The following is a 23,922-nucleotide window of genomic DNA, read 5'->3' as shown; positions in this document are numbered from 1 at the left end:
TAAAGACACCAGAGTTACTGAGATATAACTGACATACCATAACAATCTGTTTAAAGTGTGCAAGTAAATGGTTTTAGTGTACTTCTGAGTTGTCTACACATCACTATTGTGAAATTCCAGAACATCTTCATTTTCCTAAAAATAAACCCTATATCCACTAGCAATAAATTGCGATTCCCTCTCGCCTCAGCCCCTGGTGATCACTAGTTTACTTTGTGTTTCTATGAATTTGACAGTTTTGGAGATTTCATATGAATAGTCTCATACTGTATGAATTTTTTTTGTGACTAACTTACACATACCATAATGTTTTTAAGGTTCGTACATGTTGGTAGCATGGATCAGTACTTCATTTTTATTGTAGAAATACATTTATCATTTATTCATATATTGAAGAACAATTAGATTATTTTTACCTTTTGACTATTATAAAATAATGCTGAATATTCATATATACTTTTAAGTGACATACAGTTCTAATTCTTTTGGGTACGTACTTAGGAGTAGACTTGCTAGGACTAGCAGTAACATTTTTTGGCAAATATTAGATCCCATCATTAATGTATGAGAGTTATAATTTCCATACATCCTCATCAACACTTATTGTCCTCTTTGTTGATAGGAAGTAGCGTTCTAGTTGGTATGAAATAGCATCTCATTAATATGAAGTAGCACCTCATTGTGGTTTTTTTTTTTTTAATTTATTTGAAAGGTAGAGTTAGAGAGACAGAGGGTGAGAGAGAGCAAGTGATACCTTACATCCACTGGTTCACTCCCAGAATGGCTTCAATAGCCAGAGCTGGGCTGATCTGGGGCAGGAGCTTCTTCTAGGTCTCCCACCTGGATGCAGGGGCCCAAGGACTTGGGCCATCTTCTACTACTTTCCCATGACATAGCAGGGAGCTGGATTGGAAGTAGAGCAGCCAGGACTAGAACCAGCACCCGTATGGGATGTTGGCATTGCAGGGAATGGCTTTACCTATTACGCTACAGCACCAGCTCCCTTATTGTGATTTTGATATGCATTGTACTGATGACTGATTATATTGAACATTATATAGAGAGCTTGTTAGTGTTGATCATTTTTATTTCTTATACTAAGATATATCTATTCCTGTACTTAACTCATTGTGGAATTAAGTTATTTATTTGTTTTTTAATTGCTGAAGTATAAGATTCTTTATATAGTCTGGGTATAAGTGTCTTATCAAATAGATATATGATCACCAAATGCTTTTTTATGTTCTTTGAGATTAATCTTTTGAACAGTTTTTAAAAATTTTGTTTTCATTTTACTTGAAAGGTGGAGAGAAAGAGAGAGCTCACTTCCATTTCCGAGTTTATTCCCCAAATGCCTGCAATAGCCAGGACTGAGACCGGCTAAAACTGGGAGCCTGGAACTTTGTTTGGTTCTCTCACATGGGTGCCAGGGAACCCGAAGTTCTTGAACCATCATCTGTGGTCTTCCAGAGAGCGCATTAGCAAGGAGTTGGAATGAAAGTTGGACCAGGCACTCCAGTGTGGGATATGGGAAACTAAAATGCCAAACATCTGCCCCCAGTACACAGACTTTTTTAAAGATTTATTTATTTTGAAAGAGAGAAAAGGAGAAAGATATTGATAGATCTTCTACCTGCTGGTTTATGCCCCAGGTGGATGCAATGGCCAGGCCAAAGCCAGGAGCCAGAAGCTCCTTGTGTGTTGGCGAGCTCAGTTGGTAGAGCATGAGACTTTTAATCTCAGGGTCGTGGGTTCGAGCCCCATGTTGGGTGCCAGATGTTGAGGTGGATTCATTTTGAGGAGTGTGGTGGGGGCAAGAGGCGTGGAGTCACCACACAGACCCCGTGAGTTGGGTGAAAGCGGGCTAGAGGCAAGCAGCTTGCAGACTTGTTTATTTCACTTGGTACAATAGCTTATATAGCCAAGGCAGCCAATCCAATCAAGGGGCGGTTTATGCCCTAACTAATCACAGCCTGTTGCCAGGCAGTCTCCATTACTATGTGGTTTCTGAAGCCGTCCAATCACAGCCTGTTGCCAGGCAGGTTCTGTTGCCAGTGGCCATTTTGGCATGGCCTTCTCATTCCACCACACTTGTAGGTGGCAGGGGCTCATATGTTTGGGCCATCCTTTGCTGCTTTTCACAAGCCATTAACAGGGAGTTGGATCAGAAGTGGAGAAGCTGGGACATAAATCCTTACCCATGTGGGATGCTGGCATCACAGTCAGCAGCTTTAACCAGTGTTCTCATGGGAGAGACAATTTTCATAAATGTTCCCCTATACTGATGATTTTTTGAAAACTGAAATTCCTTTATTTCCTGGAGTAATCTTCACTTTTACAAATCTTGTAAAAGTTTTGTTCATGATATATTAGTCTTTTTTACTTATTTTTGGATTTTGTTTGCCAGTGATTTGTTTGGTTTATTTATATTATTGTCTATGAGGAAAAAACTTCATGTGTGATTTTTCCTTTTTTGTTGTATCACTGTCTTGCTATTGTATCAAAGTTTTGATAATCCAAAAAAAGTTACGAGTTTAAGACTGGTATATTCCTTGTTTCAATGTTTAAAGAAATTTATCACAAAACTGTCTCAGACTCGATATTTCTTTATAGAAAGATTTAAAACTTTACATCCAATACGTTTAATGGATAAGGAAGTGTCCAGAATTTTAATTTTTTTCTAATTTCTTTTTGATAAGTAGTATATTTTAAGAAATTTGTTTATTTAAATTGTCATGGATATTTATAGTTATTCATGATCTTTATTCTCTTTTTAATGTTTTATATATATATATACATGATATTTCCATTTTCATTTTAATGTTGGTAATATGTGCCTTTCTTCTTGGTCTTACTAGAGATCTATCAGTTGTATATATCGTTTTTTTCTTTTACAGTGACATACTTTCAGTTTATTTTATAATTATAACATTAAATCTTCACCAAGTAAAGAACTCAACAAATAGTAAGAAGGAAAATAAATATTCCTCAATAGTAGAGACAAGGGCTATAAACAGCAATTGATTCTCAATGTCAACTTTGCTCATATATATTACATATTCTTGTACTCTGTTAGATACATATGTTTTCCCTGCACTGTGGTGTCTTTTTTGGACTGGCTTATTTCACTGAGTATAATGGTTCAGTTATATTGTCACAAAAGACAGAATTTCATTTTTTTTACAGCTGAGAAGTATTCCATAGTGTATATTTATGACATTTATCCAGTCATCAGTTGATGGGCATCTGAGTTGATTCCATATCTTAGCTATAATGAATTGTGCTGCAGTAAATATGGGGGTACAGATAATTCTTTTATATGCTGACTATTTCATTTGGATATTCTCAGGAGTGGAATAGCTGGGTCATATGGTATATCTGTTTAGAACTTTCTCAGGCATCTCCATGTTGTCTTCCACAATAGTTGTATTAGTTTGTAATATCACAACAGTGGATTAGGGTATTTTTCCCCATACATGTTCACCAGCATTTATTGTTTATTGATTTCTGTATGAGAACTTTTGTAACTGGGGTGAGGTGAAACCTCATTGTGGTTTTGATTTGTAATTCCCTGACGGCTAGTGGTCCTGAGCATTATTTCATATGTCTATTGGCCATTTGAATTTCTTCTTTTGAAAAAAAGCCTTTTCAAGTCTTTTGCCCATTTCTTAACTGGGTTGTTTGTTTTGCAGTTGTTTCTTCAGCTCTTTATAGATTCTGGATATTAATCATTTATCAGTTGCATAGTTTTCAAATATTTTATCTCATTCTGTTGATTGCCTCTTCATTTTGCTAAGTGTTTCTTTTGCAGTGCAGAAGCATCTTAGCTTGATAGAATCTCATTTGTCTATTTTAGCTTTGATTGTGCTTCTGGCACATTTCAAGAAGTTTTTGTCTATGCCAATGTCCTGCAGAGTTTCTCTGAGGTTTTTCTCTGGAAATTTGATGGCATCAGTTTATAATTTAGATTTTGATCTATTTTGAGTTGATTTTTGTATAAGGTGTAAGGTAGGGGTCTTATTTCATAATTGTGTGTTTGAAGATCCAGTTTTTCCAGAGTCATTGTTGAAGAGACTGTTCTTTCTTCCAGGATTGATTTTACTGCCTTTGTGAAAGATTAGTTGGTTATAGGTATGTGAATTAATTTCTTGGTTTTCTATTTTGTTCTATTGGTTTGTGTCAGAATTGAGGCTGTTTTGAGTATAACTGCCATGTAGTATATCTTGAAATCTGGTATTATGATGTCTCTGGCTTTTTGTTGTTGTTTAAGATTTCTTTAGCTATTTGGATCTCTTGTGTTTCCATATAAATTTTAACATTTTTTCTATATCTGAGAAGAATATCATTGGTATTGTGATTGGGATCACACTGAATCTGTAAATTGCTTTTGATAGTATGGACATATTATATTAATTGCTCCAATTCATGAACATGGATGATTTTTCCATTTTTTGTATCATTTCTTTTTTAATGTATTGTAATTTTTGTCATAGATATCTTTCACCTCCTTGGTTAAATTTATTCCAAGATATTTAAATTTTTATAGCTATTGTGAACAGGACTGACCTTAGAAATTCCTTCTTAGCCATGACATTGTGTATACAAAGAGTATTTTTTGTGTTAATTTTATATCCTGTCACCTGACAATTCTTTCATGAATTCCCATAGTCTCTCAGTGTGGAGCCTTTTGGTTCCCCTAAATATAGAATCATGTCATCTGCAAATAGGGATCATTTGACTTCGTCCTTTCCAATTTGTGTTCCTTTGATTTATTTTTCTTGCCTAAAGAAAAGTTTAGGCAAGCTCTGGCTAAAGCTTGCATGTCTATATTGAATAACAGTGGTAAAATTGCACATAGTGTCTGGTTCACAATCTTAGTGGAAATGCTCCCAACTTTTCTGCATTCAATATGATGCTGGCCATGTTTTTGTCATAAATTGCCTTGATTGTGTTGAGGGATGTGCTTTCTATGCCCAATTGGCTTAAGGTTTTCATCATGAAGAGATGTTGTATTTTATCTACTGCTTTCTTTGCATCTATTGATAACCATATGGTTTTTATTCTTCAGTCTGTTAAAGTGATGTATCACATTGATTTTGTGTATGTTGAACCATCCCTGAATGCTAGGGATAAATCCCACTTGGCACACATGAATGATCTTTCTGATATGTTGTTGAATATGTTTAGCTAATATTTTGTTGACAATTTTTTCATCTATGTTCATCAGAGATTTATATATAGTTCTCTCTTTCTCTCTCTCTCTTTTTTTTTTTTTTTTTTTTTTTTGACAGGCAGAGTGGATAGTGACAGAGAGAGACAGAGAGAAAGGTCTTCCTTTTGCCGTTGGTTCACCCTCCAATGGCCGCCACGGCTGGTGCACTGCGGCCGGCGCACTGCTCCGATGGCAGAAGCCAGGTACTTCTCCTGGTATCCCATGGGGTGCAGGGTCCAAGGACTTGGGCCATCCTCCACTGCACTCCCTGGCCACAGCAGAGAGCTGGTCTGGAAGAGGGGCAACCGGGACAGAATCCGGCACCCCGACTGGGACTAGACCCCGGTGTGCTGGTGCCACAGGCAGAGGATTAGCCTAGTGAGCTGCTGCGCCGGCCCTATAGTTCTCTTTGTCTGTTTTTATATTTTTCTGATTTTGGAAATAAGGTGATGCTTGCCTTGGAGAAGCATGTTTGGGAGGATTCCCTCACTTTAAATTGTTTTGAATAGCTTGAGAAGAATTGAAATTAATTCCTCTGGAAGAATTTAGCAATGAAGCCAACTGGTCCTGGGCTTTTTCTTGTTGGGAATGTCTTTATTACTGATTCCATCTCTGTCATCGTTACTGGTCTGTTTAAGTTTTCTCTGTCTTTCTGACTCAATTTAGGTAGATTGTTCCAGGAATCTAAACATCTAGATTTTCCTATTTGTTATTTGTAGTAATTCCTGTTGATATTTTTTATTTCTGTGGTATCGTTATCTCTTTTTTCATCTCTGATTGAATTGAGCCTGTGCTTTTTTGTTGTTGTTGTTAGGGCAATGATATATATATTTTTTCATAAAAGCAGCTCTTAGTTTCACTGGTTTTTTATATTGTTTCAATTGTATTTATTTCTTTAGTTGTTTCTTTCCTTCTACTAATTTTAACTTTGGTTTGTTTATCTAGGTCCTTGACATGCATTTATTTATAGCTCACTTATTTGATACCTTTCCAATTTCTTGATGTAGGCACTAGTTGCTCTAAACTTCCCTCTTAGCACTGCTTTTGTTGTATCCCATAAGTTTTGATATGTTGTACTGTTATCTTCATTTGTTTCCAGGAACTTTATTTCCCTTTTGATTTCTTCTATGAAATTTCATTCAAGAGTGTGTTCAGTCTCCATGTGTTTGCATATTTTCTAGTGGTTCTTTTCTGAACACAATGGAATGAAATGGAAATAAAGACACATGGTATGATTTCTGTTTTTGTGAATTTCTTGAAACTTGCCCTATGACCTATTATTTGGGCTATCATAGAGAAAGTTCCATGCACTGATGAAAAGAATATGTACTCTTCAGCTATGGGATGAAACATTCTGTAGATATTAGTTTGGTCCATTTGGTCCATAGTTTAGATTAGCTCTGTTTGTTGATTTTCTGGCTGGTCGATCTTGCCACTGATGAAAGTGGAGTGTTGAAGTCCCCAGGTGCTATTGTATTGGAGTCAATGTCTCCCTTTAGATCTGTTAAATTTGTTGTAAACAGCCAGGCTCCCGGGATTGGGTGCATATACATTTACTATAGTCACATCTTCCTGTTGAATTGATCGCTTGATCATTACATAGTGCCCTTCTTTGTCTCCTCATCTTCACATTCTCCTGTTGCAGTGTTTTGTTCTTTGGTGAGTCATGCTGTCCTCCTGTTCTTGTTTCTTGTATTTCTGTGTTTATTTTTAGGTATTTGTGGAAATACTTGTTGGTTTCTGCACTGCTGAGTTTTATCTTTGAACTGTGCCTCTGTGGCCTAGTGGAATATTTTCTCCTTCAGTGAATACCCAGAGACATAAGCTGGGTGCGGCCATGGAGCCCTGGTCAATGCTCAAAGGTGGGACGAGAATCCAGGGTTATACCCAAATTGAACATGGTCCTCTGTTGTCAGCAGGGGAGAGTGTTGGGGTAACCACACCCTCACCTCCTGTCTTCCGTGGTGATCAATGCCCAGGGATTGCCTACAGTGACTACAACCCTCACCCACACTGGCACATGAATTGCATAGTCCTCAGTGTGAGCACGGAACCCCCTGTAGTGATCTACACAGGCACTCGGGGAACTCTGAGCTTCTGGTGCCAGACACCGATTGCCCAGAGACCAGGCTACACCCCGTGCCCTATCATGCAGTCAGAGAATTGCCACAGCACACAAGGCTTACACAGTCACCAGTTGCAGAGGATCCCCTGAAGGCTCGGAGAGGGAGAGGGAGAACTGTCCATGGGGAGAGCAGAGCCATTCCCAGAGCCAGCTGCCTGCAGGGGCTCTGTCTTGGAGGTTTGAGCCCCAGAGCCGTGATAGGTTGAGAGGATGGCAGCAGCTCACAGTCCTAAGTGGATGCCCAGCCCCTTGTCAACCCTCCCAGCCAGACTGAGTCTGGGGAATGAGCATTTTTCATCTGGTAAAAGCTCCTAGATTTTGCGTGTGGGAGAGCTTCCATGGCCTCTGCTGATGTGAAGATGGCACTGCCCCGCCAGATGCCCCGGGAGCCTTGTGCAGGGATGGAGAGAGAGAAATATGCTTTTCCTTTGCTGGATTAGGTGGGTACCCAGGATCCCTGCTAGGACTCCAGGCTGGGCTCAAAATCCATATGGTCTGCAAGGCTCTGCCTCAGACAGTATCACAAATGGCATGGGCTGCTGCAGTCGGCTCTCCTTGCTCTCAGGAGCTGGTGTCTTTTCCAGCCCGGGTTGTAGGAGTCACGTGTGGTGTCCCTGCTTGCTGCTGTGTGTCTGCTCTTTCCACTCTGCTCCATGGCATCCCTCTCTGTTCTGTAGAATTTCCACTGCAGACATCTCTCCAGTGCTCCCTGGAGATACACTTCCTTTGCTTTAACTTCTAACTTTCCTATGGTCAAAGTCAGCATGTCTTTTCCCTATAGCCATCTTGGAGTTGGTATATATCCTTTCAAAGAAGTTCTTTTTCTTTTCCTATTGCATGTTTGTTTTCTATTGACTTAGTTATCCTTGTAACTTTGTTATTCTAATATTTTGGCTACCTACTCTTATATCTTTGTTATGTACTTCCCCTGTTGTAGCTTTAATTGGACAAGATTTCAATATTTTGGGACTTTCAGATGACTCTATCCCCAAATTTCAACATTCTTTTCCACCACCTTCATCTCCTCCCTACTGGTGATTTAATCTTGGCATCAATGTCTAATCTTGTTTGGGTATTTACTAGATAGAGCTGGATCACTCTAATTCCTCAGCTAGATCATTGACATTTTAGGCTCTGCTGCTACAGTATATAAGACTGTTCTTAAGCTACAAGCAAGACTGTTTTGCATATGGATTTTGTACATGGATTCCAATTGCCTATACCTTTATTTATTGCTTTCTAGGGGATTGATGTCTAGTTAATAAGCTATCCAATATGTTGTCCATTGAATTACTCTTTCCTCTGTGTGTCTCAAACGCCTGATGAATTACCCTACTTAGTACATTACTTTCCATAGGTGTACTCTTTATGAAATTATAGCGTTAGCACACCCACTTATGCTATGGAGTATCTATCTCTACCTGCCACCTATTATGACATCTTCATTTCTATCCCAGTAGTAAGTTTTCCAATCACTAACTCCATCAGATCATCTGCTTTCTTGGACCACTCCTGAGACCAACTGTCATGATTTGAGTTTTCTAGAAACAGTCCCTGGGATGGAGTTTTTTTATTAGGCATTACCCTTTCTGTGAAGGGTGGCAGAAAAAAAAAGAGTGGGGAGAGAAAAGTTGAAATGTGATCCACATCCATCAAAGCCTTAGCTGATTACTTGGGGAATTCTGAATATATTTGGCATAAAAGAGTCATCCATTGTTGAGCCAAAATAGTCAGGTCTTTATATCTGTGCATCAACTGGTCACTGGATATGGTCTTTCCAGGAAGATGAGGCCCTTATGTGAGGCAGATCTCTGAGGCTCCCTACAGCTGAGGCAAAACCTGAAGAGGCTGACAACTTCTTGCCTGACAGGTGGAGCAACAGATCCTTACTTGAAAGGTTGAAGACTGGGGCCAAGGAAGGTAGTGGTGTGGACGACAGACTACCTTGCTCTAATCATAGGTGGAACTGATTTTGCTGGTTTCAAATGGCTCCCTCCACCTCTGGCTTGTCTCCTTTGTGGAGGTGCTGTTTTCTAGTGGTGGCAACCGAGAAAATGGGAAATTTGCTATGTTTTTCTTCTTGAGCAGTCCTCAGTTCTAATTCTTTGCTTTCTACTTCATTATTCAGAAGTTTTTTTTTTGGGGGGGTAGCTCTTTAGCCTCTTTTTTATTAGATTATTTTTATTGGCACACAATAATTATACATATTTATGTGCTACAATGTAATATTTTGATCTATGCATATGTTTTAATGATTGAATTAGTATCCATCTCTTCCTATATTCAAGATTTCTTTGAGGTGTGAACATTCAAAAGTCTTCTAGCTATTTAGAGATATCTGTAGCTTCTTGTTCTCTGCAGATGCCTGGAGGAGCAAGCCAACCTACTTAGGGCCTATTTCTTTGGGTCTCTTCTTACTTGACTCCTTAATACTCAACTACTTTGACAACACCTAACTCTAATTTTTTGTTCCTCCACCCCTGTGGGGTTGCCAAAAGCCCTGCTGGCTTCTTTAATTCTTTACAGTGGCCTAATGTCCAGATTCTCAGCTTCTAGCTCCATGCCAAGAACTGGTGAGTTCCGCAAAGGGAAAAACACAGAGGGTAGACTCTTTGTTCTTCAGTAATCTTCTCTCTGGGATCCTGGCTGCTCATGTACTTACTATCTTGTCAGCCCTGAGATGACTTCAAACAGATGTTTCTTCCCTTTTATCTGGCTTCCCTACTTGTACTTGATGGAGGCACTGACCTGCTGCAAGTTATTATACTGTGGCCAAAAGTAAGAGTTTTCCTTTAGCACATCATTTAATAGGGATATGCTGCTCAATTAGAATCCCCTCCAAAAGATGTCATATAGCAATAAGCTGTTCAGAAGGATCAATGGATTTTCTCTTCAGCAACATTTGCTCCTGTTAAATATGAACACTTAGAACCTTTATTAGCGCATATTTGGAAAATGTATCCCACTGATACAGGATATAAGAATTCATAGAGAAAACTTGAAACCAAAACGCTATCACTATGTTCTTTAACACTACTTGTCAGAAAGTATCACTTCTTGGAAATCAAAATAACCTTGTTGGGGCTGGTGCTGTGGTGCAGTAGATTAAGGCCCCCAGCCTGCAGCGCTGGCATCTCATATGGGCACCAGTTCGAGTCCCCACTGCTCCGCTTTTGATCCAGCTCTCTGCTAATGCACCTGGGAAAGCAGCATAAGACAGTCCAAGTCCTTGGGCCCCTGCACCCACATGGGAGACCTGGAAGAAGCGCCTGGCTTTGGCTTGGCTCGGCTTCAGCCATTGCAGCCATTGTCAGTACAGATGCTCCTTGACTTAGATTTCTGTCCACATAAACTTCTCACAGATTGAAAATTTATTTAGTCAAAAATACATTGCATAATACACCGAAACTACTGAACACTATAGCTTAGCAACACAGTACATGGTAGAGATGCATTGATTGTCCTCAGGATCTCATGCCAGACCAGGAGTTGTGGCTCACTGTGGCTGCCTGGCATGGTGAGAGAGTAGTGTGCTGCATATCACACTGGCCTAGGAAAACATCAAAATTCAAACTATACTACCTACTGAATGTGTATCATTTTTGCATCATAGTAAAGTCAAATGTTAGGTTGAGCCATCATGAGTTGAACTGTCTGTATTCTTTTAATCACTAAAACTGAAATGCCACTTAAAATATTGGCTCTTTAATGTCAGAAGATACTGCAAATCTAACCTTGGAAAAGATTGTAGAAATGCTAAAATATTTATTGTTAACTTAAATTTGAGAACTGAAATTTCTGCATACATCCATCTAATACCTGTAATTGTCTTCAGAACTTTTGGTTGTAATATTTTTTCATGCAAAAGCATTTCTCTAAAAATGGGCCTAATAGTTGGTCTGTGGTACAACATTTATATGGAATTTAAAATATTCTATTTTATGCTTGATGAATAAACAGGATACTAACAGAGATGATCATAGTTGATATGCATGGATAGTTACTGATAGCTATGATCTGTGTATGAATAGGAATATATTTCTAGCTTATGCACAGTTAAAGTGTTCCTATACTAAGAATGTTACATTACAACTAGAAAAGTATTTATTATATATTAGTCTTAATTATATAAGAATTTTTACTACAGGATTATTTCATAAATACAACTAAATATAGTTCTCTTTTTTTTTCATTCATTTACCAAAACTTTTCTAAATATCATCCCAGGAATTCTGAGAAAAAACAAAAGTCTCCAGCCTTGTAGCCTCCCTCCTTTAGTTTAACTCAGTAAATTGAGGGAGTGGTACAGCCAGCTACACAGTTCTAGTCACCAGACTGTTGAGGTCATTTGTTTCTCCAATAGATGACTTGATGGCCAGGGTTATCTCCGGAGGATTCCCTTAGGGGAATGCCAGGGCCTGAGGCAGAAAGTAGCTACCACTTGCATGTAGCCCCAGGCTGACTGAAACCCATTTAACACATACAAATTTCACAAGAAGTGGAGCATTGCTGATCAATCAAGAACTTGGACACAAGCTGCACAGGTAACCTGACCGAATAACTGCTGACTCCAGTCAGTCCCTTATCACCTGGCTGTAGGCCAACTTGGCTGTCCCTAAACTGTTACCCTCATTCCTGACTTCCCCATCCTTGTAGCCTCCTTAAAAACTCCAAATCATCCTCATTCAGCAGGTCAGTGATCCTGTGGAGATGAGTCTGCTACCTCCTCATCTGTTGATAGATTAAACTTTATCGTAAAAAGAAATTATAGTGACCATAATATTTATACCCATCTAGTGTAGTGGTTCTTGCCTAAGGGTGATTTTGTATCTTTTCCCTGGGAATATTGGGCAGTGTTTGTATGTATATAACTGGGGTGGGGGGAGGAAGGATTGCTATTAATAGTAGTGGGTAGACACCAGATTTGCTGTGAAATATCCCACAATGTACACTATAGCCTCTGACACAAAAAGTTAATGTGGTTCAAAATATGACTTTTGTAAAACCTAGGTCTAGGGCTCTATGTTTTTTACTTTCACAAAGTGATGATAATGATGAAGATAAATGTAACATTCTTCCTACGTTTAAGGAGTGTTAAACCTACTCTGTGACACCATGTATAAAAAAAAAACAGAACTCCAAAAGAATACTAGTAACTACATATAAACATGCTGTCATACAGAAGCCATAAAGGAAAGCAGGCTGAATGCCGATGGAGTGGAGTCAATTACGTGAAATAATACGGAGTATTTCAAAAGGGGGAGGGTCCCACTTGGCAGAGAGGAGGAGAGGAGGTGCTCTGGCATGGTATTTGGCACTGTGAACTTGTGTTGGCATCCCGTTCCTCCTCAGCCTGTGAAGTGACTGAGGACTAAATATTGACTCCTGTCTCCATCTTCTCATTCACACCTGCAGAATCCAATCTGGCCCCGAGAAAACCGTGACCCCCTTTACATCACGCACCCCACTCTCCTTTCTGAGGTGCTTTCACAGCTGCTGGCTCGTTTTGCTTCCAGAGGAAATCTCTCAAGTATTACCATCTTCATTTTATTAATTAGAGAATTGAGGATCAGGGAGGTCATTCCAAGGTTGTTGTAAACACAGTTCTCCAGGCTCCATTTCCCACCAGATAGTCCACCAGCCTGAGACCATCTTGAGATTTGAATATTAATCCTTGAACACTACCCTGTGTTATAGCCACCTTCTCATAAGAGCTCTCAAATGTCTTTTCAGATTGAACTGAGCCAAAACCTACAATTTGTAACAGCTGCTTTTCCCAAGGCATAGCTCTGTGAATTCAATTCATCTTCTCTTAGCTTCCTTTAAATCGGTCATAACTCCTAAGATATTTTGTTCTTACATAGAAAGACATGCAGTTATCTGATCCTTTCTATCTTGTGTTGGTGCTAGGTCCTGCAAAGTAAATAATGTGCTAAAGTGATAATGCTATGGGAACTGTTCTTCAGAGGCTTAAAAATAAATATTTGTGTATGTTTCCATAGTTGAGTAGTGAGAACTTTGCAGGCTAAAGTTCAAGTTCCATCCATCATTCTGAGTTTTCTGACTAATCCTTTACTCTACCTTGTCTGTAATCCTATATGGAAAGTATTTTTAAATGTATTTCTGAGGGCCTAAAGATATCTCCCTGCCTGCCATGAAAGAACTCGAGTTATTTATGTTTTCCTTTTCCTGATACCTTATTTGCTTTGTCTAGCTCTGATTGCTGATAGCAACCATTTCAATGAATTAGCAACAAAATTTTAATTTTGGGATCTCATTAAAACACGTATCTGGGATTTCTTCCTATTGAATGGCAGGTTCATTTGGGAGAAATACATATAATACTGTTTGCAGCTCCTGGTGTCAACATTTCTCCGGAGATAGATTGCAGTTTGTCCTGCAAAGCCACACTGTCTGGCAGAGCAGGGTGACAGTGTCCTCCCCACAAGGAACACCAAAGACAAGTTTTGGCGAACATGTCTGACTTCATTCACAGCCACGTATGCCTTTTTAAGGGCAGGGAGAGGGGGCGAAACTAATTCAGGGGAACACTAACTATTGTACAGAACCGACACTGGCCCCAACCTGCCTCTCTAATCAGCTTGAAGGTGGCTAACCAGGTGGGCCAGGGCCACACCTGGGAGCATTTTACCTGACTGGCAGAAGGTGGAGGTGGGGAGAAATGTGCCTGGGGCTCCCGCCACCTGCCAGCAGCCAGGCTGTGGGGGTCCCTCCCGGGAGGCATGGTGCGCCATGTCCTCTCCGCCTGCTGCATGGGCGTGGCAGGCAGCCTCGAAGGATCGCCCACAATAGATGACCACAGGACAGCACCATGAAGCACTAGACTAGCCGTGCACTTGCATTACAATGTCTCTGCTTGGTAAAACGAGATTTTCCTGGAACCTCCTGTTGTCCAGCGTTTATACTTCTGAATTATTTGCTATTATGAAGCACAAATATACTTTCTTCCCTATGGATATAAGTGTTTCATTACAGGGCTCAAAACTTAGAAGCTGTAAACTTGTATCCAAGCCCTTGTGGATTTACATAATACCATGGAGGATTGAGAGAGCCTCAAGCCCTTCGAACCTCCATTTTCCTGCCTTTACAATAGGAGTAATGAGACCTGAGAGGTAGAACAGTTTCATGGACTAGATGAGGAAACACATTTGAGAGAATTCTGGAAGCCACAGTGCCCTATGCTCCCTTTCAACAGACATTTAAAAGGGTCATTCTCTGTATCAGGCAGCTTAACAGGAAATGGGAAAGGAATGATAAAAACACTGTTAAGGAGTTCCTGGGCCAGTGGAAGGAGTCTGAGTACAAAGCGAATGCTGAGATGGGCTGTTGAGCTCTAAGGGGATACTTGGGAGGTGGCATGGGGCAGTGGTGGGGTTGGGGAAGTGGAGGAGCGATTCTGGGTAGGCAAGATGGCCAATGATGAATTCTCAAACCAGCTACCATAGTGGGCAAGTGGAGTGTAGCTCTGTGGGAAGATGTGGGAAATCATGAGCCACAGAGTTCAGGATTAGCCCATTTTGAGGGCTGAAGGAACTGGGCACGTAGTTCCTTTCTGAAGTCTTTGAACCTCCTCCTATCTGCAACAACTCGCAGCACAGCTTCCTCTTGAAGAGGAAGGGTAAGCCATGGCTGTGTCTGCAGTGGGAGGCTTTGGTCTCTGTTGATTGCTCCTTCATCTGTAGCACCTTTTGCCTCTGGTTTCTAGAACACCTGTCTATCTCTTTCTGCTTTGTTGGAATCACATCCTAATCTCCTTTTGCCTTTACTGACCCCTTGAACGTTGGCATTCCTAGGTTTCTATTTTTAACCTCTTTTGACATTTTCTGTTTTCTCTGGGAAATCTCAAACCTGCTTATAGCCACACAAACATTGATGACTTTCAGATTATTTCATCCCAAAGTTTATTCCACTTCCCTAAATTTCAGACACACATTCTAGTCTTCCTTATCCTCACAACCACAGCTACTCTTCTCCACCTCTCCAAGGGCCTCTGTCTTGTAGTCACATTTCCTAGTATTCCTAGTTCTCCTCTGGTTTGGCCTCCAGGAACATATGCCACATTTAATCACTTCCTTCTCCCTGATAAATGTTCCACATGACTTCCAGGAGGGTTTCCTCCTTCCTGACCACTAGCTCTCAGTCTCCATGGATACTTCTTTTTCATTTCTCTCACCTGCAGACACTGGGGTGCCCCCAGGCTGTTTGTTGGATCTCTCCTTTTTGGGTGTTCTACTTCAGGCTCCTAGCTTTAGATATCCCTGACACATTGAAAGCTGCAAACGTGGGCCTCTAACCTGTTCTCTGAACACTGGACCTGCATGCACGTGTATGTGCATGACACATACATACACATGTACATGTACCCACAATCTACCTTCTATTTCCACTTGAATATCTAAACCTACAAACCAAATATATCAAAAAACCAATCTGATATTGCCCCTGTACCTTCTCTCCCAGATTCCCCCATATTAGTAAATCACAACTTTATTCTTGTTGCAGCCTAGAAGTTTGGGTTATCCTCGACTTGTCTCTCTCCCCCACAGCATATCTGGCCTGTCAGCAAATCTTCGTGGCTTTCCCAAAATACATACAAGATCTGATCGGTGCTCACCACCCCCGCAGCCTTCATCTTGTCCAAGCCAACTCGATTCAGGCCTGATCATCCTTCCTGGTCCTTATTGGTGTCCTTGCTGCCTCCCTGTCCCCCGTAGGCTCTTCCCTCTCATAGCATCAGAAGGAGTCTTTTAAACTTTCAACTGGTTCTTCACCAAGTTTTCTAGAGGCTTCCCATTCACTCAGTAGAAAAAGTCAGCGGGAGCCCTCTGTTGATACTGCTGCATTGTGCAGTTCCAGGCGGTGCCAGTGCCAGTCCCACAGAATCCAGTGGGAACAGTGCCTCCTGGAATTGTGTGGCGTGGAAAGCTGCCTTATGGTTTTTCATCCCTTTACCTCTCTGACTTCTATCATGATGTTTATTTTCCTTTCTCCTCACTGGACCTTAACTACTCCGTTCTATCTGTCCATATGTTCTTCCCACAAATAGTCTATCAGTTCATTTTATCAGCTGTCAGGAGTAGCATGGGACTTTGGGTTGTGATAGGGGTAGGGATTTGGAAGAATTTTGTGAAGAAACTTCATGCTCAGTTTTTTCAGTACTTGAATCTTACCTTGTTGTGAATTGAAACTTTAGGTTTTTAAAATTATTTTAGGGCCGGCACCATGGGTCACTAGACTAATCCTCCACCTGTGGCGCCAGCACCCCGGGTTCTAGTCCTGGTTGGGGCGCTGGATTCTGTCCCGGTTGCTCCTCTTCCAGTCCAGCTCTCTGCTGTGTCCCGGGAGGGCAGTGGAGGATGGCCCAAGTCCTTGGGCCCTGCACCCGCATGGGAGAGCAGGAGGAAGCACCTGGCTCCTGGCTTCAGATCAGCGCAGCACCGGCTGTAGCGGCCACTTGGGGGAGTGAACCAGCAGAAAAAGGAAGACCTTTCTCTCTGTCTCTCTCTCTCACTGTGTAACTCTGCCTATCAATAAATAAATAAATAAATAAAAATAAAAATTAGTTTAGGTTTCTAACAACTTATTTTGATTGGTGAACCAGAAGAAATGGTCATCTTATGGCTATTCACTGTTTTTCTGAGATAGCCACGGGCTTGTTTTGCTTTTGCTCCAAACCAGCATAAAGAAGCACTTCCAAATGAAATATATCTCTTGTTGAGCCAAAATACTACCTGTCCTCTTTGGACTTGGTAATTCTTACATATAGATCATTTGAGATTAGGTTCTGTGAGATGGCAAATACTGCTTTGTTTGAAGTGGCACAGTGGTTCCTAAAACAGCGATGTAGAGGTTCCTTCCCCTCACCTGCACCCACTCCTCTCACACTCTGTGCAACTTAGCTGCTTGGCCTAGAGCTCAATAATGCAGAAGCTCAGCATCATTGATGGATTCTTGTGCCTCTTATGAGTCATACTTTGTTCACTGACTAGAGACCAAGGATACCCATTTTGTTCAATATTACTAACAACAAGAATTCTACATGTGTGGTCTTACAGGTTCATAAAATGTCAAATTTAGCAACAAAGCTCTTCATTAAAAGAACTTTTTACCTTGAACAAAACATTTAAAAAATTAATTTAGCAGAGAGATAGAGGCAGAGACAGAGCAAGAGATGGAGAGCCCCCATCCTTTGGTTGATTTCCCAAATGCTTGCAATGGTCAGGGTTGGGCCAGGCTGAAGCTAAGAGCTGGAACTCAGTCCAGGTCTCCCATATGCGTGGTAAAGACCTGACTGCTTGAGTCATCACTTGCTGCCTCTGATGGTCTACGTTGTAGGAAACTGGAATTGGTGAGCCAAGCTGGCAATCAGCTAGGCACTATGACATGGCATGCAAACATCTTAACCTCTAGGCCAAATATACAATACTTATAATACTAAGCACAAAACTATTAGCCTGTTTTGGTTGATCATCAGTTCTGATTATAGTAGGGATGGTGATCATTCATACCTTGAACAATTTAAAACATCATCCATTTTAATTCTAAATCCAGCTTTATATTCCCTGTGGTGATCAGTTTAATCATGGCAGATTATATCTTCACATAATCAGGCAAGTGAAAAATTATCTTTTTTTCCCCCTCTTGCCCACAGGAGAAATACTAGCTTAGTTCTAAGTTCCACATTTGTCTAAAAATTCCCATGATAGGATACCATCTATGGCTTTTCAGGTGACAGACTTGTAGTTCTAAAGTTCAACCGATTCTCCTAGGAATTGAGCTACAGTGACATGGCAGTTGCCTAGTAATTCAGGTATCAGAGTTTGAACTCTATAAACAGAGCTGCCCACTAGAACTAGTGCGTGATTCAGAAGTATCACATCCAAATCTGAGTTTTTTCTGAAGTTGTGACTTCATTGTGCTAAATTGCATTTCAGTCTTCATAAATGCAATTTCATTGAGCTCAGCAATTGAAGTAATTTGAAGTCTCCAGTTTCATCTGCTCCATCAATATGTTTATTTTTAAACAAAATGGGCTTTGTTCCTATCAAGGAGGTGGTATGATAGTATTTTAGAGCTGTGAGCTTCCAAATGGCTTCACTTGTGTATCCATAAAGCTATACAGCCCTTGTACAGTTTTAATATCTGAAATATTTAATCATGAATATAAATAGTAGTAAAGAATTCAATTTAGAAGATACTATAGTTAGCATTTCAAAAAGAAACTGTTGTATTACTCTTTTAAATGTGTCTAGCAGAATTTAAATTCCATGATGATTTGGCACTCAATGACCATCCAACAATTATAAGCTCTCCTTGTAATATTAAGCAAATTTTATATTACTCCTTCTTTTATGTTCTTATATGTATGTCATCTCTGGTTTTTTTTAAAGATTATTTATTTTTAAAGTCAGAATTAGAGATCTTCCATCCACTGATTTCATGCTCCAGATGGCTGCGGAGGACAGAACCGAGCTTGGCTGAAGTCAGGAGCTTCCTACTGGGCTCCCACGTGGAAAACCAGGACCTAATTACTGGGGTCATCTGCTGCTGCTATTCCCATGCCCTTAGCAGGGAGATGGATCGGTGGCAGCGTTACCTGCTGTGTCACAGCACTGGCCCTCTAAATGTCCTTTTTTACACAGAATTCCATTCTGGTGTGATACCTATTTTTAATGCTTAGAATTATTTCTATTGATCTGTTATGTGTCTAGAGCAAAACTATGCATAAAAATATAAATTACAAGTTTAAATAGCTTGTACTTTTTTATGCTTACTAACATTCCACTATAGGGATGCACCCAATTTGTTTATTCACTCGTTTGTTGAAGGACATTTTGGTAGTTATTAAAATTGTTGCTATAAACATGCACTTGCTGTTTTTATAAGCAGATTTCTCTAGGATAAATATGTAATGGGAAGTGTGTATGTTTGGCTTTATAAGAAACTGTCAGCTGTTTTCCAAAGTTGCTATCTCTTCAGATGTTTTCATCGACACCATATGCAAGTTCCGGTCGCTCCACGGCTCCACCAGCATCGGTATTCTCAGATTTATTTTGTCATTTTTGTGTTGGCCATTCTCGTAGGTATTTTGAGGTATCTTGCTGTACTTGTAACTTGCATTTCTTTAGTGACTGACCATGAGCATGTTTTATAAAACCTGCTGATTTGCCATCAGTATATCTTTAGTGAAGTGTCTATTCATATTTTTGCCCATTTTCCCCTTGAGTTGTTTGATTTCATGTAGTTGAGTTTTGAGGATTCCTCATATATTTCAAGTACAAGTCCTTTGTTGACTATGTAGTATAGAAATATTTTCCCTAGTATGCATCTTATATTTTTATTCGCTTCCCAGTGTCTTTCATAGAGCAAATCTTTGTAATTTTGGTGCCCCAATTTGCCAGTTTTTCTTTTTATAGGACATATTTGTGTCATAGGAGCTCTGCCTGAGTCATGCACAAAATTTTTCCACTATAATTTTTCCAGAATCTTTTATAGTTTTCATTTTATATGATCTATTTTTGCATAGAGTGTGAGGTTTGGGTCAAGTCATTTTTTTTCCTTGCATGTGGCTCTCCAGTTGTTCCATGATAATTTGTTGAAAAGACAATCCTTTATTCATTAAACTACTCTGCATGTTTATAAAAAAAAATTAATTGAACAAATTCATGCGGGTCTATTTCTGGAGTCTTTATTCTGTCCCATTGATCTTTATGTCTACCCCTCAACCAAAACCATGATTTTTATATTGATTATTCTGTGTTTCTATTGTCTTATATCTGGTAGTATGGGTTTTTCATTTGTGTTCTTCCGAATTTACTTGTTAGTTCTAGTTCTTTGACTTTCAATACAAATTTTACAATCAGGTGATTGGGGTGATTGGAATTATGGTAAAGCTATCAAAAAATTTAAGGAGATTTGACATCTTAACCTTATTGAGTTTTTTGAACCATGAAAATTTTTCTCCATTTGTTTAGACCTTCCTTGATCTCACTGGTATTTTTATAATTTTTATTACAAATATCTTGCACATATTTTGTTAAATTCTTTAAGAGCTATTTTAAAATGTACTGCTTTGAAAATATTGGTTTCTTATTGTACATTGTTTTGGCAAACTGAATTCCCAGATGGTCCTTCAGGTGCAATTCCCCTGGTATACTACTTGATATACTCCTCCTACCTTAGAATACGGGCATGGGAGATTCTGAGATGCTGGAATACGGAAGGAACATACAGGTCTAGCTAGGAGAAAATAGTTTTGTGTTTTTCTTTTTTAAGGGTGGGGGGGGGACATTCTAAAGGGAGAGTTAGAAAGCTGCAGAGGAGATTCTACAGAAGGGAGAGGGATGTCATGGATCTGTCTGGAAGGAGCGACACACAGCAATAGCCATGTACAAAACGTGACCCCAGCAGATGAGAGCCAGAGAAAGCGCCAGCTGTGGGGAGAGCAAGGGGAGACCTGACTGCAGTGGCCTGTGCCCCTGGCGATATAGCCTGAGGGAGAGCCTGGCAGACTATACTGCCTTTGAGTTTGGCCTGGAGCCCTGAGTGGGACATGGTGCTCACTAACTCAGTGGGGGAGAAAAAGGGGCATGTTTCTCTCTCTCCATTCCCGCCAGCAGCGCCACCTGGGAACTGGCTGAGAGGAAGCAGGCCATATTTTGGGCATCAGCAGCAACTGTGGCAGCCTTGTGCACATGCCTGGCAACCAGCAGGGAAAAGTCGTCATCTTGACCTCAGCAGCGGCCACAGCAGCAGCTCGAATGTGTGCACCCGGCAATAGGTGGGGAAAAGGAACCAATCCGACATCAGTACTGGCTGCAGAGGCTCTTGTGTGTGCCCAGTAACTGGTGGGAAGAAGCTGCTATTGTGAAACAAGACAGGATTGTGGCCAGTGGCTCTTGTACACTTGTGAGATCCAGGGGATTCACCGGAGGGGAAAATCCACGTTCCCCCTGCGTTTGAGTCTGCTGGGAGAAATGATGGGGGCTGGGCACCCACATACTACTGAGGTGCCCCCAAGTGTTCAGCATATCACAGGAACCAGGGCTCAAACTGCCTATTTGGAGCAAGCACAGGCAGCTGGCTCTGGGGAGGTCTGAGCCTCTGTGGTCGTGACAAAGAAGGGCACTATGGAATGACTAAGGGGATCAATTCAACATGAAGATTTGACTGACATAGATGTATATGCACCCAATGCCAGGGTCCCTGGCTGTTTAAACCAAATGTTAATGGATCTAAAGGGAGACATAGACTGCAATACAATAATAGTGAGGGACTTCAACACTGCGTTTTCATCAAACGACAGATCAACTAGACAGTAAATTAGCAAAGAAACAACAGAGCTAATCTATGCTATGAACCAGATGGACCTAATGGATATCTATAGAACTTTTCATCCCACAGTTGCAGAATACACATTCTTTTAAATAGTGCATAAAACTTTCTTTGGAATAGACCATGTGCTAGGTCATAGGCAAGTCTCAGCACATTAAAAAAAAAAAAATTGTACCATGCAACTTTAGTCCTGGAAGTTTTAGCCAGTGCCATTAGGCAAGAAAAAAAAATCAGAGATAGAAATTGTAAATGAGGAACTCAAATTATTCATCTTTGCAAATGACATGATTTTATATAGAGGGGAACCAAAAGATCCACTAAGAGACTATTGGAACTCATACAAGATTTTGATAAGGTGGCAGGATATAAAATTAATATACAAAAATCAGTAGCCTTTGAATGCACAGACAATGCCATGGCTGAGAAAAACTTTTAAGATCAATCTGCTTCCCAATTGCTACAAAGACAAATACCTTGGAATAAATTTAACCAAGGAGGTAAAAATCTCTACAATAAAAATTATAAAACATTGATGAAGGAAATAAAAGACACATAAAAATCTTCCATGTTCATGGATTAGAAGAACTAATACCATCAAAATGTTCATACTACCAAAAGCAATGTACAAATTCAATGTGATACCAGTCAAAATACCAAGGATGTTTTCAGAATGAGAAAAACAATGCTAAAATTCATATGAAAACACAATAGTTTCTAATAACTAGGGAAACCATTGCACAATACAAACAAAGCTGGAAGCATCAATACCATATCAAGACCTACTACAGGGCAGTTACAATCAAAACAGCCTGGTACTGGCTCAAAAAGAATAAACATGTAGATCATTAAAACAGAATAGAAACTCTGGAAATCAATCCACACGTTTGCAATCTACTTATATTTGACAAAGGAGCTAAAATAAATCCCTAGAGCAAGGACTGTCTCTTCAACAAATGGTGCTGAGAAACTGGATCTCCATGTGCAGAGTATGAAGCAAGACCCCTACCTTATACCTAACACAAAAATCCACTCAGAATGGATCAAGGACCGCAATCTACAATCTGAAACCACTGAATTACTAGAGAACATTGGGAAAACTCTGCAAGACATTGGCATAAGCAAAGACTTCTTGGAAAAGATCCTAGAAACACCAGCAATCAAAACCAAAATTGAAAAATGGGATTACTGCAAAAGAAACACTCAGCAAAGAGAAGGGGCAACTGATGCAATGGGAAGAAATATTTGCAAACTATGCAACTGATAAAGGATCAATAGCCAGAATCTTTAATGAGCTCAAGAAATCTAACAACACAGGGCTGGTGCTGTGGCGCAGTGGGTTAAAGCCCTGGCCTGAGGCACTGGTATCCCATGTGGGTGCCGTTCTAGTCCTGGCAGCTGCTCCTCTGATCCAGCTCTTTGCTATGGCCTGGGATAGCAGTAGAAGATGGCCCAAGTCCTTGGGCCTCTGCATCCACATAGGAGACCCAGAAGAAGCTCCTGGCTCCTGGCTCCTGGCTTGGGATCAGCGCAGCTCCAGCAGTTGCAGCCATTGGGGAATGAACCAGTGGATGGAAGACCTCTCTCTGTGTCTCTACCTCTCTCTGTAACTCTTTCAAATAAATATAATAAATCTTAAAAAAAAATAGAACAACAGCAAAACAAACAATGCAGTTAAGAAATGGGCAAAGGACTTGAAAAGGCATTTTTTTCAAAAGAAATTCAAAAGACCAACAGACACATGAAAATATGCTCAAGATCACTAGCAATCAGGGAAAATGCAAATCAAAACCACAAGGAGGTTTCTTCTCGCCCCAGTGAGAATGACTCTTAAACAGAAATTAACAACCAACCAATGTTGGCAGGGTTGTAGATGGAAAGGCACCCTAATACACTGTTGGTGGGAATGTAATCTGGTGCAGCCATTGTGTAAGGTAGTATAGAGATAACTTAGAAATCTGAATCTAGATCTAACACATGACCTAGCCATCCAGCTCCTGGGAATTTCCCCAAAGGAAATTAAACCAGCATATAAAGAGTTATCTGTAACCTCATGTTTATTGCAGCTCAATTCACAATAGCTCAAATATGGAATCAACCCCAGATGTCCATCAACTTAAGACTAGATAAAGAAATTATAGTATATATACACTATAGAATAGTACCCGGCAATAAGAAATGAAATCTTGTATTTTTCAACAAAATGAATGCAACTGAAAACCATTATACTTAG

The 23,922-nt window shown here is 40.2% G+C and overlaps 1 protein-coding gene across 6 annotated transcripts in view; it reads left to right on the top strand.

Moving 5' to 3' along the window:
* Positions 1-23,922, top strand: part of CORIN (corin, serine peptidase) — a 322,793-nt gene that overhangs the window by 149,556 nt on the left and 149,315 nt on the right. The window lies entirely within an intron of this gene.

This window comes from Oryctolagus cuniculus, chromosome 2, assembly GCF_964237555.1.
Source record: "Oryctolagus cuniculus chromosome 2, mOryCun1.1, whole genome shotgun sequence".
Taxonomy (NCBI): domain Eukaryota; kingdom Metazoa; phylum Chordata; class Mammalia; order Lagomorpha; family Leporidae; genus Oryctolagus; species Oryctolagus cuniculus.
The sequence above is the reverse complement of the archived record's forward strand: the minus strand, read 5'-3'. Positions and strand labels throughout refer to the sequence as shown.